This window comes from Colobus angolensis, unplaced genomic scaffold (assembly GCF_000951035.1).
Source record: "Colobus angolensis palliatus isolate OR3802 unplaced genomic scaffold, Cang.pa_1.0 Scaffold234, whole genome shotgun sequence".
Classification (NCBI taxonomy): Eukaryota; Metazoa; Chordata; class Mammalia; order Primates; family Cercopithecidae; genus Colobus; species Colobus angolensis.
The window spans coordinates 3,385,938-3,403,780 of NW_012115533.1; positions in this window are offsets into that span (position 1 = coordinate 3,385,938).

Here is a 17,843-nt window from a genome sequence, read left to right on the forward strand (position 1 = left end):
AAAAAAAAAAAAAAAAAAAGAGAGACAGAGAAAAAGAAAAAGAAACAAAACTAGAATGTTTAGCAACACTAGGCGGCAAATCGTCGTAATATAGGAGAATGAAAGCCAGAAGCTGCATCTCTAATGCTCACTCATTTTAGGGCACACTCTCAAGTTTGCCACGGTTCCTATGAAGGCTGTTCACACATTTGTTAACTACCTGGCCTTTGTTACTGATGGGATTCAAGACATACTACCTCAAAATATGTCACCTTGGCAATTGAATATTTTAAGACATTTGAGAAAACATTAGCAGCAGGAATGTCACCACCGCTCCTTGTGCCCTTCTTCCCTGAACCAGGTCATAAAACATAATAAGGGCATCCTGACTTTCTCCTGAAGCTGATGATAAAAATTTCGTGTTAGGAGTGCCTTCTCTATATCTGGAAGAAAGGTACCTCCTTATGTCTCAAGACAAGGACACAGAGAAGAATCAGAACACACAGGTATTGCCAATCGGGATCTCCCACTCCCCATTGGTTTACTTGCATTAGATCACACCCTCTATGATCTATCGTGTTTCTCCACAACTATCCACTATTCCTTAAACCTACCATAAAAAACTCTTAGTTTAAACTATGTTATGGGCTTTTCCTTTCCTCATGAAGACTTCCATGACATGCAAAACTAAATTGAATACATTTGTATGCATTTCTCTTGTTAATTTGTCTTTTATTATAGGGCTTTCAGCCATAAACATAAAATGAGTAGAAAAAAACGATATTTTCCTCCCATAGATTAGCCTATGCTTTAGTGGGCCTCGGGTTTCACTGATGAGGGTATTAATGCTATGTGGAAGGATGAGTACAGAATGGGGCAAATCTAAAGTTAATTTTATTGGGCTATGGTAAAGAATTCTCCCTGTGAAGTCAACATGATAACCTTAACTTTGTTAAATGCCTTTTCTACTAAGTGATCTGAGTTCCATGAAAAGACCAACCTTAAATAAATAGTACCCAGTTCAAATGCTCTTTAACAGTAAGTACAGGAAGGGCAAGAAAAGAAAGAAAATAAAAAAGGGAAACATGTAAAGAAATAATATTTTAATTAAAAAAAAACTTGCCTGTATGTATAGATGGTTAATAAATCCCAAATGTCAATATACATTTTAAATTATAATTCAGAAAGGACTAAATAAATCAGTTGATATATGTACATGCTGTGAAAGTTGTCACAATCAAAATGCAGTCACTAATGTTAAAAATAAAATAAAGAAAACCCTGACAAATAGAGCTGGAGAAGGCCAAAGGCCATGAAGAGAAGGTTTTTTGCTTGTATGCTCAATAATAAAAACTATCACAAAAGACTGTAAAAGCAACAACCTTTTGGCATAATGCCATTACGCCTTTAATGCCATTGTAATAGCATTACAACGGCATAAAGGCCATCACAGCTTTATACAAAAAATACTCTGCAAGGACATCTGCCCAGCAACTGCTTGTCTAACAGACTGGCATCACCTTTGTTATTCATCTTTGTAGTCAAAAATAGTTATTTCAAAACAATTATGTCATTCTCTTCATTTTTTTCTTTAAAAATCTTTTAGCTTCCTTTACCTCTCTGAATACGCACATAGTTTACTTTAACACAAGTATTCCCATTGCAATGCTTATACCCCAATAAACATCTTTTTCTTTTGTAGTGCTTCTCTGTTATTCACATTGACACATATGGTGTCAGAAATGGGGACTGGAAAGGAGCACTCCTGGGAGGTATTTGTGATTTTTGGAACCCGTGTGCAGTAGTCACTGGGGTTGAGTTCTTCCCTTCTATGGCCTGCCTTTTCTGCCCTGGTGAGTCTTCTCTCTGATGGCACCTCTCTGTTTGTGGTAGAGGACTTTCAATATTGTTTGAGGTCTGGTTTAGATAAGGATACCTTAATAAAACGATAAAAGACTTTTTGTCTTATTTGGTAAGTTTTTTTTTTTTTTTCTGGTATAAAGACATATGTCTTTCTGGATTGAGTATTCTGATTTCTTCAGAATTTACATTTTGTCTGTGAAGCATATCTTTTCTGATAAATTACTTTTGGTTGGTCTGCATGCCTAGTTGAATATTTTGTTTGATCTGCATGCCTGATTTAAAATTTCAGTGAATACTCATCTTGTTATCTTTGACTTTGTTTGACCCTTTCCCCTTGCTTGTTTCTGAAAATCTTTCCAGAGCAAAAATAAACATTCTAAGTGGTGATTGCAGGATGGCTAACTAAAAGCCACTGGGGTTTGCCACCATGTATAACATCAGTCTAAACTCCTGACATGCCTCTATAGAATTTATAAAATTTTCTTTGTTTCTGAGAGATTGATAAAAATCATATTGGGATTCCCAAACATTAAGGCATACCAAGATTTCTAGGACTCTAGCTGGCTACATAGTATGGCCCATTCTTCCGCATATTTTTAAACTGATGGGTAAAATTACATCATGGAAAGTTCAGAGCTAAAACGATCATTATTCCAAAAACCCGTAACTCTAAGTAAACATGTATAGGCTTCTATGTTCTCTGCTATATACATTTTTTTCTGCCTACTTTGAATCTGCTGACTTTTCCACTGGCATTCAGCTAGAACTCACTGCTTATGGCATTCCAGCCAAAATGTAAAAAAAAAAAAAAAGAAAAAAAGAAAGAAAAAAGTTTTTATGGGATTTCAAAATAATGGCTTTATAAATTGCAACAGCTCTATGGTTTAAAACTTAGTAATCTAAAAGGTAAAGAATCAAATGTTTATAGAAATTAGGCACACAGATCAAACAGGTCAAAATCCTGACCTCAGAGCAATAATATAAGATTATCTCTGACATAAAAATTTTATATTTTCTACCATGCAGAGGCCAAAAAGAAAAAGCACCTCTGCCCCAAGTCTTCCAAGAAGATGGTAAAATTATTCTCTGCCTGAATTTGGTAGTCTAGCAAACCAAAGTAACAAACAAAAAATACATTCGTTACTAGTTCAAAGCTACTAGGAAATTTTGTTTTTCTTATACAATTCAGAAAAAAAAAAAAAAAACTAGTTAAAATGTAAACATTGAAAGAGGAAAGAAGGTGAAAGAGTGTTTTTTTGTTTTTATTTTTTGTTTTTGTTTTTAATTAAACTGTCATTGTACCCAAAATTTTGGCCCATAGCCATCATTAAACTACCTATCAGGGCATGTACAGTTTAGTCTTGTGAACAGGTCCTGATTGTAACAAAAACATTATTTTGGTTCAACTGTCTTTTATAAACCAGTGTGATTATATTACTACCTCATGACTAAAATTCTAGAATGAAAGCTGTAAGGTCTTTATTTGTGTATGTACACATGTGTTTAGGTATAGTTATGCATATATACATGTAATATATTTTGTGTCTACAAAATAAATTCTGGCATAGTCAGCCAGAAATCCCTTAAGGAATTCTATTTCTTTTGGCTTAGATAAATGGACTGTCATCTAAAATATAAAATAGTAATTAACTGAAATGGTTTCCAGTTAATGTGACATAAGTAAATTTTTAGTAAAGAAGCTGGCTCTAAAATCATTAGTAAATTAAAAAAAGAAATATCTTCAAAATTATCAGTATTTTTGACAGTTTTATACTCGTCTCAGATAGATATTTTAAAGTGTCAGGATTTGATACAAAAGTTATAAAACTTTTATAAAACCCAGCCTAAAATGGAATGACCTTTGTTTGTGTAATGTTTGATAAGACTAAGTTAATATTTTTGGTTTAATGAAAGTGACTGTATCTTATGAGTTAACAATAAAATATCCACATATTTGAGGTTCTTACTTAGGTAAACACCTGGTATTCATAGGTTATGATGACTATTTTTGCCTAATATCTGTTTTAATAAGTAATCTAGGTAAACTGTTTTAAAAAAGTTAATAAAGTGGGTGATATGGTTTGGCTCTGTGTCCATAGCCAAATCTTATCTTGAATTGTAATCCCCACGTGTTGAGGGAGGGACCTGGTGAGAGGTGATCAGATCATGGGGGCAGTTTCCCGTGCTGTTATGGCAATAGTGAGTAAGTTCCCATAAGAGCTGATGGTTTTAGAGCACGGCACTTTCTTGCTCTTTCTCTCTCCTGCTGCCATGTAAGGTGTGCCTTGCTTCCCCTTCGCCTTCCACCATGATTAACTTTCATGAGGCCTCCCCAGCCGTGTATAACTGTGAGTCAATTAAACCTTTTTGCATTATAAATTACCCAGTCTCAGATAGTATTTTTATAGCAGTGTGAAAACAGACTAATACAGTAGGTAAATGTAAATGGGATAGACTTCTATAAATAAACTTATGTAATTTAAAATCTTAAAGTTATGTTAAATTATAGATACTCATTAAAGATGAGTCCTTTCAAATAAGATAAAAAATAAACAAATTGCTGAACATAAATATAAATTTGTTCTTGGCTTCTTAAATTTTATAGAAAAGCTAAATATATTTGTATCTATTATTATACACAAATAGTATGTTATGAGAAACATGTTTCTAAATGTTATAAAATGATTTCCATCTAAAAATACTGATATGTGGGCCAGGTGCAATGGCTCATGCCTGTAATCTCAGCACTTTGAGAGGCCAAGGCAGGTGGGTGACCTGAGGCTAGGAGTTCAAGATCAGCTCAGCCAACATGGTAAAATCCTGTCTCTACAAAAAATACAAAAAAAATTAGCTGGGCGTGGTGGCAGGCACCTGTAATCCCAACAGAGTGAGACTCCATCTCAAAACAAACAAACAAACAAACAAAAACCTGATATTTGATCTTAAAACTACTTGCTAAAAATTGAAGTTACTAACAGTTAAAAATCTAATTAATATATATATAATTTACTGCATAAAGTGTGCCTAAAAGTAACTTTTTTCTTTTTTAATAAGAGAAAAATATAAGAAAGGCACAAATATGTGTTGTTTATTGAGGAAAAGTAATTTTGTGTGATTTAAAGATTATTTAAATGTTTTTTTCAAAAATACAGATTTAGGATGTAATCAGAAACAAGAAAGAAAGGAAGGAAAGGAACTAGTAAGTAAGAGAGAGAGATGTGAAGAAAATTGTGGATATGAAGGTACAATTTTGGTATGAAAGGTGAAAAATAAAAGATAATAGTTTCATGTGAGAAATAATTTTATTTGGCAAATTTTTGTCCTGAAGTACAGTGACTGGCTGCTTAAAAAAGAGGAAGTAAAGGACAAAGCAGAAAGTCCAAATATGTCATCAATGGTCTGAGTAAGTCATGATAAAGTTTATAAAGGAGAAATTTATGAAAGAAATGTGTGTAATCAAGGTGGTTATAATTAGTGTTATTCATAAATCTTTCTAAAGATTGATCCTGGATATTAAAAATACATTAATATAAAACTAAAATGTGGTTTCCTATGTTAGAAAAACAAGATTTTCTTAAATTATTGTTTTGCTCCTAATAAAACATAAATGATTAAGGTTTTAATTCTGATATTTAATTTTTTAACAGCCATCTTTTAAACTACAGGGAGTTTCTATTTTTGCAACACTTCTTCCTGAGACCTATTTAATTTCCCTAGTTTCAGTTGGAAATGCTGTCTTTTTCATTGAGAATGGTAATTTCATTTCTTGAAGTGAAATTCTTCTTGAAGTTTACCAGATTTCTATCTCATAAGTTCAGTTTTTGCTGTATCTTGCTGCACATGATTTGCAAATCATACATCATTGCCTTTTGTTCTTTCTTTACTTCAGACAGTATATCTTTTTGCTTGGTGGTGGTGACAACTCGTTTCTTCAATCTTTTCTTCAGTTCTGTAACATTTCATTTTCTCTGCTTCTACCTTTGCTGATATGGCCTGATGCTGAAATGTTTATCTTGAAGTTCTAAAGAAGAAATTCTTCCTCTAGTGTAACTTCTTTCTCTATTCTTGTCTTTTTAAAAATTTAACTGAACTTTCTCCGTAAGCAGGGAACTTCCCATGCTTTTAGTAAAAGCCATGTATTACCCTGCTCAAGGTACTAGTTTTCTTTTTACATTCTTCTGTAATATAGTTCAAACTCATAAGTCTGGACACCCTCTTACTGTGTCTCATTAAACTCAAGTGCCCTTTTCATCAGATTCAACCTCCAGGTTTTCTAAGTGGGCTTCCCATAACAAGAAACAATTTCATTATAGGAGGTTTTTCTTTACCTTTTTGGTTAAATCCATGTAAATTTCTGTATTGCTTTTGAAGTTTTTAAAGTATTTTTCTGTTTGAAAGAATATTATTTTACACTGACCTGTGAATCTGTTTTAATCAATTGTTTTGAGAATTTTGTCATTTTTGATGGGCTTCCCCCAAATTAAAATTCTAAATTAAGTCTTTTTGACCAAGAATTAATTTTGGGATTTCCCAATGGGCCCCTGGAGAGCATCAAAAAGTGTACCTCTCATCTTGTAGAGATGTTAAACAATTAGACTTATTTTGTGAATTCTATTTGAAGCATTGCCAAATGATAAGTGACACTATCTTTCGGTGACATTTATGGGTATATTATTAATAGAAATGTTTAAAAATTTATAAAAACCAAATATGTTTCAGTCATAATTTTTGTTATACTAAATCTTTTCTAAACTTATATTTATATAGACATGTTATTAATGTGAGTGTTCTAAAGATTATATGAAATTTGTAAAAGTCTGATGGTCCTGATGTGACAATGTTATCATGATTATGGTCATCATAAAACACTATATGTAATAGAAATAACTGAATTTCCTTGTCAGTTGGGAATTTTCATAAAACTTTTGACTATGGCTATTGAAAGATTTTATTATCTACTGTTTTGAATTCTTCTCCAAAAGTATTTGCAATCAGTTACAGCCCAAATTTACTTTTTATGGAAAGGATTTTTGCATGCATTCTTAAACACAAATTTCTGATAACCCTAAGGTTAATGAACTGAAAAAAATTGCCAGAACTCTAATAAATAAACTAAAGGGTTCATGAAACTACTAACCAAGATCAATTAAAACAAAACGATAACATGAAATTAAGTAATTGATGAAGGTTCCCTTTTATGGCTTTTATTTAAAACGTTGTTCATTCTTTACTTAAATATTTTGTTTTCCAGATTTAAGAAAACTTTCTCACATATGCTAATCCATAGTTTCCAATAATTTGGTAAAGTATACTTTTGTGAACAAATATGGAAGCATTTGCTTTTTCTACCTATTTTATTCCTCCAAAATTCAGAAACTATTCATGAGTATTCTTATTTGTTATGACAGTATGATCAGTTACATAATTTTAGTAAAAGTATGCTCTCTATTTATAATCAGGATACAATTGGAAGCACTGGTTATATTATCAAGACTTTGACTGAAATTGCATATTTAAAATGCGCATAAAATGCCTTGTTTCAAGAGTCCCTAGCCTTACCATGAGTGAGTGAGTACAAATTGTCACTTCCTGGCAGGCTCAAGTACTTTAAGATTGTAAGTGAAATCCAAAGTCTGCCTTGGTTTGGCTTCCTAGCCTCAAGAGGTTTTAAAATCTGAAATTCCTATACAAAGACAGAAAAAATTCTATTCCTAAAGAAAAAATCTATGATATACCTGCTATTGGATTGTAGCCCTATGCATTGTTTTCAAGTTCTCATTATCTACCTGTAGTTTGGGCTAGACCCCGAACTCTCCTAATTTCCTATAACATTTGGCTACAACTCTGCAACTAAAAATAAACACTACTGTGTTCCTAAAGTTCGATAAGCTGAAACCAGATAAATTTTAAAGAACAACCCTCATGACTGATATATGGGCCATACAAAAATTAGTTCACCAAACCACTCAATGTCATGAACAAAGACATTCACAGTGACCCAGGAGAAGCTGACATTTTCATGATGTAGGAAGCTTTTTTTCAAGATATCAGAATAAAATTTCCTATCAAAACAAGAATCTTACCCATCTTAATGCCAATCTTTTCCCTTGGCAGTATAATGATATAATTGAAATTTCACAATCAATAGCTTTTGCTGGTAACTTAACAGAATCTAGCCTGAAAATTCCTTTAATACCCCTGGCTAAGAAAAGCTCTGTGCTATTGTTAACACTGCATGCTGAACCTGGAAAAATTCCTCTTCAGAAGTTAAAAGCCATATACACAAAATAATAATAATAATAAAGGCTACATGGTTACAACAGATCCTACCTAAGTTCCTATGATCATTTGACTTTTTCAATTATTTGCCTTTAAGCCTAGGTCCATGGCTCAAAACTGTTACTCAAACTGAAGTTATCATATTATTATTAATTTTACTTTATATTTCTCCTTTTTAAAACTTTGTAACTATTACTTGTTAATTTTTTTTGCAGAAGTACAACTACTAACAAAATTATGATGGCCCAAAATAGTTGATGACAAATGACTATGAAACAAACAAAATTTAACTTAATAATGGAATCTAGGTAGACTTTGACTGAGAGTCATTTTTTCTCGTCTTGTTCAAGTCCATTTCTTGTTCAAGTGTGGTTAAAAGGGTTCTGATACTGATTCCTAGTCACCAATCATTCTTCCCAAATGTGAGATGAGACCAGCAACCAGGACAGGACCATTTCAGCACCAAGGGATATCAAAACCTAACTACAAGATGATTGATCAGTGAAACATTCAAAGAAAGATTTTAATCAAAAGGGGAAATGTGAAAGTTGTCAGAATCAAAAGGGGATCATAAATGTTAAAACAACCTGGACAAACAGCTGAGAAATGGCATGAAGAGAGGGTTCTCGTGCTTGTATGATTGATAACCAAAAGTATCACAAAAGACTCTGCAAAAACTGCAACCCTGCACAAAGGCCGTTGCAACCTTATACAAAAGCTACTTCTGCAAGAACATCTTCCCAACAACTACCTGTCCCACCTTAAACTGATGTCACCCTTTTTACTGATCTTTTTAACCAAGGATAATTATTTCAAAACAACTAATTCTCCTAATTTTGTTTTCCTTTAAAAACCTTGGTCTTCCTTTTCTTTCCTGAATACAAACAAAGTTTACTATGACATGCATATTTCCATTGCAATGGTAAGAAATATTTGGGAACATTTATTTCCAAATAAATAAAGATCTCTCTCTCTGTTATTTAGGGTGACAATGTGCTTAGATAGTAGCAATTATTTCCTCATATTATCATATTTTCTTTGTTCTTGCCTAAATTTCAGGTGATTGACATTTTCCAGTGGCTTTGTTTTGTGTATTTTGTCTTTACAAATGCTCTGATGTGGTTGACTACAGTTTTTGAAATACAATTTTGTCAACAGTACAAAATCTGTCAGATATAAAAATCTAATCATTCTAATCTTGTTTCGATGAGTCTACAATTCACTGACTACATTTTCTTTAACTGACCTTCTTTGATCACTTCATGTATTATTCTCCTCCTCCCCAATTTGCATTAAAAAATTCTTCATATAGTTACATGAATGTCTGTTAATCTTTAAGTATAGAAAGTTAAAAAACAATCTCCCTGTCTTTTTTTCCTCTCTCTCAAATGTACCAAAAGAAAAAATATTTCTGAGATATATTTTGAAGCCACAGCTTTCACATCTTTTCATTGTTTCTTTCAACATTAACAAATAGCCAAAGACCAAAATTAATAATATTCTAGATATTTAGAATTTATATTTGTATGATGTCAGTGTTACTCTATCGTCTTTTTTATTTTTTATTTTGAACTGGGGATCCAAAATCAAAAGAAAGCCATTTGTTTATTCTAGTTAGAACCAGAGCATCTTCGCTCCATCAGAGAATAATTGGCAACCAAAATTGAAGCATTCTCAATTAAGATTATAGTGGTAGATTGTCATAGCTTTTCTAGCTAGATAAAGAAAATACAGGGCTTCAGAATTTCCAGAAAATTATGAATACACACATTGATGCACGTTTATTTAGATCTCTAAGGACTTGAGCACATATTCATCCGTATACAAATGCATTTAGTTTGGCGACTTTCATCCTCAGCACTACTGACATTTCAAGTCAAATAATTCTCTTCTGTGCAAAGTAAGCTGTTTAGCAGTATCTCTTTACCTTTACCTTCACCTTTACCTACTAGATGCCATTAGCACTCTTCAAAGTCATTTTATGACAATCTAGAATGTTTCCAGTCTTTGTCCAGTGTCCCTTGGAGATAGAAGTGATCCTTTGTCTAGAATCATTGATATTGTCTTTTCTAAATAAATAAGTCTTCTCATCTCTAAGAAACAGATTTTGTACACAAACTTTAAATTAAACTTGAAAGAATATTGATATCTAGTAATATTATTTGAACTAAATTGTAAATCCCTATAATCTGTAAATATTTATGGAGCACCAACTGCATGCAAATTATATTCTTTTTTGGAACTATTTAAATTCAATGTAAGACACAGGGTCAAACAGGTAATGCCTTAAACAGACATGACATCATTTTATGGAATTAGAAAGTTAATTGTGAACTACAAAATATTTACCACACTGAATGTAATTTGTCACTGTTTTTAAACTGCTCAATATCTAAAAATTAAAGGTTTATTTTGGCTTAAATTTTCTATATTCCAAATATGAAGTTTCATGATAATGTTAGATATTTTATTTACTTTTATATATAATTTGCATTCTAATTGGTCTTATTAATACTGCTATACCTGAGGAATGCATACAAGTAATACACATTTTGATAGAGTTGAAAAAATTCCAAGATTAAATTTTCCTCTTGTAAGCTCTTCAAAGGAGGGGAAGTTGGTAGTGAGAGTGTTAAATTTTACCTGAGCACCATGCTTCTAAAATATAGAGAAGGTTACTGTATTAATCTGTTTTCACAGTGCTGATTAAGACATACCCAAGACGGGTCAATTTACAAAAGAAAGAAGCTTAACAAACTCACAGTTCCACATGGCTGGGGAGGCCTCACAATCATAGCAGAAAGCAGAAAGGCATGTCTCACATGGCGGCAGACAAGGGAAGAATGAGAGCCAAGCAAAAGAAGTTTCCCCTTATAAAACCGTCAGTTCTCATGAGACTTATTTACCACCATGAGAACCGTATGGGGGAAACCACTCCCATGATTCAGTTATCTCCCACTGGGTCCCTCCCACAACATGAAGGAATTATGGGAGCTACAATTCAGGATGAGATTTGGAGGGGACACAGCCAAACCATAGCAGTTACAAAATCCTCCCAACAATCTGTCTTCAGAAAAACTGTAAATGACCACCTTATAAGGCCTACCTCCACCATTCCTCAATTATTACCTTGTTTTGTAAGTGCCTAGTGATCTCATTCCTCTTTGAGACATTCATTATCAATTAAAGTTCTTCTGATTTCATAGCCAGAACAAAATTATATCCTTGTCTTGTGCATTTTGTCTTTCAAAGTGGCTTTTTAAAATTATTTTTTGTTTATTTGTTTGCATGGGTTTTATTTTTGTTTTCATTTATTTGTATTCAGATATAGGAGAGTGGAGAAGTCAAGTAATCTCAGGAGATCCTGGCAGTCTCACAAATTATGCTTCAGCCATAAGTAGTCTCTTATCATTTAACAAGAACCCCAGATTATTCATATGCACATTCGAATTTGACTCGCATCATCCTTCTGGTAACCTATAGACTGTTGCATTTTTTTGTGTCTTTTCATACTTCTACCTATAGCTAGCAAATGTCTCCTGTTAGAGTGATTTTAAAGTGTTTAATCATGATGAGTCTCATCATTTCATTAAGATATCAGGTTCTTTCATACTAGCTTTTGTATATGTTTCTCGGCCTAAAATGACCCACTCTCCTATCAAAATCCTACTCCTTTATTGTAATCTGTCATTATATATGCCTGTCTCCACTAGAGCAAATATAGGGTAGAAGCTGAGACTCTTCCATTTTGTTATGTTTTTTCACCTTATCAGTAGCACTCAGGAAAATTGTATGCACTCCATATACATGTAAGTAATTACATGAACTGAATAAAGAAGATATAAAAAATAGAACTATTCATTTATTTATTGAAAAATAATTATGAAGGACTTACAGAGTAAACACTGTTTCTGGTGACAGGATTTCAAGGTAAGCAAGATATACAAGTTCCTTGCACACAATTAGTGATCTCAGATCATGATATATACTTTGAAGTAATATCAACTATAAAGTTGAAAATTAGAAAGTATCTGGTTTGCAAAACAGGTAGTCCCTCACAGGACAGGTTATTTGAGCTGACACAAGATAAGGGAAGGGCCTGACCTGTACATATTGATCAGTTAGCAACAATGTGTTCTAAGCAGAAACAGAAAAAGCTTTACAGTGTTCAACTGACATAATGTGGCCAGATTCTGCAAGCTATGGGAGGAGTAATATGAATGAAGAATGGAGAGGGAAATTTAAATTTTAAAACATCACTATTACTGCTCTGAGGAGGAGGAGAAATGAGTAGCAAGAACCTGAATCAGTAGAACTGAAAATATAAAATGGTATTCCTAAAAAAAAAAAAAAAAAAGAAAGAAAGAAATTCACTGGACAAAGGTAATAGCAGGTAAAGTTATAAGAAAATGTCATACTTCACATGTTGCCAGAAAGACTCTCTCAGACACTAAGAGACTCCTTTAGTCCTATGCTTCTCACGTTTCAATATGCATAGGTGTTTTCCAGGTACAACATTAAACTGCAGATTCTAATTCAGTAGGTCCTAAGTGGGGCCTCAGATTCTACATTTTTAACGAGCTCCCAGGTAATGCTAATGTTGCTGATCTGCAAAACACCTTTTTAGCAGAAATGTTTCAGACAATGGCATGTTAAGAAAAGAAGCAGAAAAACAAAATTGAAGGTTGTCATTATTGGGTTCAAGAATTCTCTACTGCAACATTAAAGTGTTAGACACGAGGGCATAGACACACTCAATTCGATTTATGAAGGCAATTGTTAAATACTGGTCAAATTTGTAATGATCATATTGCCTCAGATGTTACAAACTGGTATGATTTCTTAAGTCTAAAGTTTTAAGAGACAAGGAGTAAAAAACTGCTTTGAAGACCTACTGGTGGCTCAGTTTTCTTATATCCTTTATAGTTTTGATTGGTGAAATCACTTATAAAATATTTCTATTGGCATTTCTTTTCTGACCTCTTTGGCAAAGACATTAATTCTTTCCTTTAGTATGTTGCAGTGGGGTTCCTCAACTCTTGACATCTCTTCCTTTTTCTAATAATTTATTTTTTGGCGCTTATTAAAACATTGATAGATTTGGGAAAATTCTCTGGAATGAGTAAAAGATAAACACTCCCATTTTTACTTAAAGAACTTTTAAAATATGTTTGAATGAGAGAAATGATAAAAGTGAACCAGGACTTGCATAAAACTTAGCACACTAAGTTCCAACTCAGAATTTTTTTTTTCAATCCAATATGTAGGTCAACTAAAATGACCTCCAGCTTGTCTGGAAACTTTTCAGAGACTTACATGGTAAAAAGGAGAAACAATTTTAAATACAATAATGTGTACCATCACCTGATATCACTGTCCAGCTCTGATGTATGCCCATAGAATTCACCTCAAGTCTATGAACAAGCTGGATCAGTTATGTCTTAGGTTTTTTTAATTTTAAAGTCATTTATCCATGAATTGAATAAATAAAAATAGGTTAATCTTGTGATTGACAGACAAAATAAATTTCTAGATGATTGTCACACAGCCTTTTAGAAATTGATGCAAATTTGTGATTTGAAATTTGGGAGAAATCAACAAATTGAAAAGCCTCCAGAAAAGAAAAAGAAATGTCTTGGAAGGAGAAAGTCAGCAAATAATAGGCAGTCTTATGACATATTAAAATTTGACAATATAATTTGAAATTAGAGTATGCATTTTCTTTAACACTATGCATTTTCAGAAAAAAAGTAAATGCCAGTTTTCTTTGTATTGAAATATATTTAAAACATGTTTCTAGTTTCAGCTTTCCTTTGCATTCCCCAATATTGTCATAATTGGCTAGAATTCCCTATATATACAAAGAGAAATTTGAAAGGCCATTCTTAAGAATCCATTCCTTATGAGAATGGTAATGGGAAATCATCTCCTCATTTTTATAGGTTAATTAGTCAATACCTAAAATAATCAACTTCTTTTAAAATTGTCTAAAAGGTAAGTGTTCTAATATTGAAGGTTATGAAACTTCTACATGTAAAATGGAAGAATTGGGGCACATATTGATATTTCTGAATAAAAACTGGTGCAGGTTCTAAAGCTTTACAGCTCACTCTTAAGTAATAATAAGTCAATTTGAAACAACTGGGCAAAATACATAAAACAATGCCTTTTGAGATTTTTGGAATTACGCAGTTAAAGATGGTGATACTTTCAAGGGTTAAATTTTTTATATTTTCACTACATGGAATTATTAACTCAAAATGGATCGTGACTTAAATGTAAAAACAAAAACTATAAAAATCCTAGAAGAGGCTGGACATGGTGGCTCATGCCTGTAATCCCAGGATTTTGGGGTGCTGAGGTGGGTGGATCATTTAAGGTCAGGTATTCAAGACCAGCCTGGCCAACATGGTGAAACCTCGACTCTGCTAAAAATACAAAAAATGAGCCAGGTGTGGTGTCGTGAACCTGTAATCCAAGCTAGCTAGATGGCTGAAGCAGGATATTTGCTGGAACCCTGGAGACAGAGGTTGCAGTGAGCTGAGATGGTACCATTGCACTCCAGCCTGGGCAACAGAGAAATACACTGTCCAAAAAAAGAAAAAAAAAAAAAAAACCCTAGAAGAAAAATTAGAAAAAAAAAGAAAAAATCCTTGTGACTTTGAGTTAGGTAAAGGTTTCTTATATACATTTCCAAGTTTAGGATTAATGAAATAACATATTGATAAGTTGAATTTTATTAAATCTATTTTTATTTTTTGAGATAGAGTCTTACCCTGTTGCCCAGGCTGGAGTACAGTGGAACGATCTTGGCTCACTGCAACCTCCACCTCAAGGATTCAAGTGATTCTCCCGTCTCAGCCTCCCAAGTAGCTGGGATTACAGGAGCAGGCCACCACACCCAGCTAATTTTTGTATTTTAGTAGAGACAGGGTTTCACCATTTTGGCCAGGCTGGCCTTGAACTCCTGACCTCAAGTGATCTGCCCTCCTCGGCCTCCCAAAGTGATGGGATTACAGGCGCGAGCCACGGCACCTGGCCAATAATTTGAATTTTATCAAAATAAAAAACTTCTGCTCTTCATAAATAGCAAGAGAAGGGAAATTTATAAGCCACAGACAAGAAGATAATATTTGTAAATCATATATCTGATAAAGGACTTGTGTCCAGAGTATATAAAATACTTTCGAACCTCAAAAATAAGAAAATAAACCCAATATTTTAAAATAGTCAAAAGATTTGAACTTGCACTTCATCTAGAAGGTATACAAATAGCAAATAAGGTCATGAGAAAACACTGACATAGAACAATCTATGGATATAAATTAGGCTTCTGAAAAAAATATTCAACAACAGTTGTCCTCAAGGAAATGCATATTAAAACCACCATGACATATACTGCATACATAATGGAAAATATAAAATTTAAAAGACTGACAATATCAAGTGTTCTGAAGGAGGTAGAACACCTAGAATTCTCACAAATTGCTGGTGGGAATGCAAAATGGTACAATTACTTTAGAAAACAATTTGGCAATTTAATTAAATATTAACCATGGACTTACCTATAATATGATCCAATGATTCTGCTCTTAGATATTTGCCTGAGAATTAGCACATATGTTCATGTAGTGACTTGTACACAAATATTCAGAACAGCTTTATTTGTAATAGCTGCCAAATGGAAACAATCCAAATATTCAAAGCAGGTGAATATACAAAGTTTGGTTTATCTCATCTTTTTTAATTTTTTATAAAATGCCAGTTATGTAGAAGAAAATTTTAGTATATCCATACAAGGGATACAAGGGAATATTACCAATAAAAATAAATAAAGTGCAGATGCATGCAACAACATGAATAAATCTCAAAGTAATTACGCTGTGTGAAAGACACTAGACAAATAAGATATTATACTTTATTATACCATTTATATAAAGTTCTACAAAAAGCAAACTATTATAAGTGACCAAAAGAACAGTGGTTGCCTGGGAGCAAGGAGGGAGGGAGAAGCAGGAGGTATGGATTAAAAAGAGGCATGAAAAACTTTTCGGGGAGATGAATATGTTTATTATCTAGATTGTGGTGATAGTTTCATGAGTGTATGTGTATGTCAAAATAACACATTGTATACTTTATGTGCAGTCGATTAGATGTCAATTACATGTCAATAAAACTGTTGAAAAAAGTAGTCTCTTTACTATATGTTTATGATTTCAATTTACAATGTTCTAAATATTCAATTTACTTCAAACATTTAAAACTTTTTTTTTTTTTTTACTTAGGGAAATGTAATTCCATTTCTCAAATAGTTTGAACTGATTTCCCATGGGGAGGCAGGCATAGTCAGCTTCTTTCTTTCCGACTCAACAGCTGCTGTTTTTGACATTGTCAAGGCTAGGTTTGGTGAGAGGTAAGAGATGTAAAAAATTCTGATTTGATTGCCACTATCATGTAATGGATTGGAAATTTCTAGGTCTGGCAAGTATTTAAAGCTGACTTCTCTCTGGAGATATTTTTGTTGGTTCTCTAGAGCTTCACTGCTCAATCTACAGACACGTGAGGCTACTATACACTTGAAATGTGATTATTGTAAGAGTAAAATACACACTGATTTCAAAGGCTTAGTATGACAAAATACTGCAAAATATCTCAACAACTTTTTTTTAGTTTTGACTACAATGTTGAAATAGAAATATATAGTTTCTTAAATTGTATTTTAAGTTATAAAATATAAATAATTTAAATTGTTAAATTAATTTTACCTTTTTACTTTATAAAAGTGTGGCTTACAAAATTTTGAATTACATATGTAACTCACAATATCTTTTCTACTGGACAGCTAAAGAGAATCTCCCTTTAGGTCTCGTGATATAATTCTCTTGGCTCTAACAGTGTTCTTCCTTTACCTGATCACTTCAAATACACTCTTGACTTACGCCACAATAATATACTTCATCAGACTCACTCCTAGTGTGCCCTCACCTTAGGAGGCAGAAGACCAGTCTGACATTCCATCTGTGGGTTTCTCATATAGAACTCAGAATTTGGGATTGTTGCTGTAGTTAACGGTCTGTATTTCTCTTCAGGAAGGAGAACTTAATTAGCCACATTGTGGGTGGGCCACTCTTAGCTATCAACTGTTTTGGATTATTTCCTTCCAAGACTAAGCAGTGTCCTAAGACTGATTAACATGGGGAAATTTGGTTGGGCACAGTGGCTCACACCTGTAATCCCAGCACTTTGAGAGGCCGAGGGTGGTGGATTGCCTGACCTCAGGAGTTCGAGACCAGCCTGGGCAACACAGTGAACTCCTGTCTCTACTAAAATAAAGAAAAATTAACTGGGTGTGGCGGTGTGTGCCTGTAATCCCAGACACTCAGGAGGTTAAGGCAGAAGAATTGCTTGAACCCGGGAGGCGAAGGTTGCAGTGAGCCAAGATCTCACCACTGCACTCCAGCCTGGGTGACAGAGCAAGACTCCATCTCCAAAAAGAAAGAAAGAAAGAAAGAGAGAAAGAGAGAAGGAAGCAAGGAGGGAAGGAGGGATGGAGGGAAGGAGGGAACGAAGGAAGGAAGGAAGGAAGGAAGGAAGGAAAGAAAGAAAGAAAGAAAGAAAGAAAGAAAGAAAGAAAGAAAGAAAGAGAAAGAAAGAAAGGAGGGAGGGAGGAAGGAAGGAAGGAAGGAAAGAAAGAAAGAAAGAAAGAAAGAAAGAAAGAAAGA